We start from the raw sequence: 1,463 nt of genomic DNA, 5'->3' as shown, positions 1-1,463 counted from the left end.
TTAGCATGCTGTCTTCTTCTATTTTTCTTTCGTTTTGCTGTATGTGTCCACAGTGCTAGAACAAATTTCTCAACTTATATGTGTGTATGCGCACATCTCTTCCATCTAATAATAAATATCCTGTTGCCCAGAGAAAATTAATATTTTTTAAAAAATTCATGGAGTATTTTTGAATTTACCTAATTGTTTCAATGTATTAGTTAATTTGTGTCATTGGTTTATGGGATTTAGTTATTTGCAATTTTTTATGTGGAAAAAAGCTTGTGATTGGACTTCTTTATATATTTTAGTTAAGGTATTGTATCAAGCTATTCAAGTTATTGTATGGTGGTGCTGTTGGGAGTATAATTGGTTTGATTTGGCGGTTTTTTTTTTTGGGGTAAAATACCACACCTAAACCGAGTTATTCCGTTCCTAATATTTATGAATTAAATTGAACCAAATGATGGTCTAAAACCAAACTACACCAAACTGAAAATAGTTGGTTTCGTTTGGTTTGTGTTGATCGGTTTGACCTCGTAATGGGTCTTGATTATACCAACTAAAAATTAAATCGGGCCGTGCTAAGTTATACCAATTTAAATAGAAAATTTACTTAGTTGAATCTTTATTGAAAATGCAATTGGACGTGCCTTCTAAAAAATGATTTGTTGAATTGATTTGTAGGGGAAATTTTCAAAAGAATAAAAAAAGAAGGAAAAATTCTATCAATTACACACCTTTTAGAAATTTCAAAATTGGTAATTCAATATACCTTCTCAATTCGGTTTGGATCTTTCGACTCTATAATGTTAAAAATAAAATCATATCGAAAACATAAATTATTCTAGATGCAAACATCTTAGAATAGTCCCGAAAATCCTAAGATCAACATCATGCTAGATCATTAAGATTTATGAATTCGGATAAAATACCTTGATCCATAGAGAATGGTTTTCTGCTGTTACAAAAATCTTACGACGTCCTACGACGACAACTGATCAAGACCGGATGAATGCTAGCGCGAGGAGGTGGTTTGTGATATTTCTCAACCAAATCGCCTTAGTTCCTCTATGGGATTATCGTTTCTCTTCCAGATGGGGAGAAGAGAGACCGTGTGATTTGGTATATTGGAGACCATAACCAAAAGGGTCTTTATATAGGGTTCCCATAATCCCCTAAAGATGGTATCTACCTATTTTAATCCATATCAATTTGAGTAATTTATAAGCTAGCCAAATAAAATAGATCACATAATCTTAACCCATATTAAATAGCCAACATATGATTGATTTAAGAAATATATGTTGCCCAATATAGGAAAGATTTCCTAACAATCTCCCACTTGGGCTACATATTATTTCTGAAACAATTATATTACAAAATTCTTTAGGCACGCATCTTTTAGCTATTTATCCTTAAACTTCTTTTTAAACAATCTGGTCCATTTCATATATTAGTAATGGAACCACTGCGGCTTTTGT

Source organism: Malania oleifera, chromosome 13 (genome assembly GCF_029873635.1).
Source record: "Malania oleifera isolate guangnan ecotype guangnan chromosome 13, ASM2987363v1, whole genome shotgun sequence".
Taxonomy (NCBI): Eukaryota; Viridiplantae; Streptophyta; class Magnoliopsida; order Santalales; family Ximeniaceae; genus Malania; species Malania oleifera.
This window is presented reverse-complemented; position numbering follows the sequence as displayed.